The following is a 522-nucleotide window of genomic DNA, read 5'->3' on the forward strand; positions in this document are numbered from 1 at the left end:
TGCTTCTGGTGTGGTGTGTTTTGTTTTTTTTTCAGTGACATGAAGAAAAACCAGAATAGGGAAAATGTTTACCATCTGCCTCAGTAAATAATAACTATCAATATTACATATTTTCATTAATTTAAAAAAACAAAAAAAAAAACCCAACAAAAAAAAAAACCCCCTATTGGAGGCATGAGTAGGGCCCAGCCTTTGGTGAACAGCCCAAAGACCACCCCCATCCCGACCTCCCCAACGCACACGAGGAAAAGAAAAAAAACCCAAGAAAAAGGACTGGTCAGGATTCCAGCCATAACAAAAATATATTCTTTGTACTCTACTGTCCCTCAGGTTCGTTGTTGGTTTGTTTGTAAAACCACAAACTACTGTTGCAGAGTTCAGATGTGTTCCAGGGAAAAATGTTGTTTTAGCTAAGAAAGATTCAAAAAAATTTGTCTTCAGTACAAAAAGTCTTGAGAAAATAAGTTTTTTTCTTTTATTTTCATTTTTTTATTTCTTTTTTCTTTTTTTTTTTTTTTGCTC

The sequence above is a fragment of the Nestor notabilis genome, unplaced genomic scaffold, assembly GCF_000696875.1.
Source record: "Nestor notabilis isolate BGI_N333 unplaced genomic scaffold, ASM69687v1 scaffold905, whole genome shotgun sequence".
Classification (NCBI taxonomy): Eukaryota; Metazoa; Chordata; class Aves; order Psittaciformes; family Psittacidae; genus Nestor; species Nestor notabilis.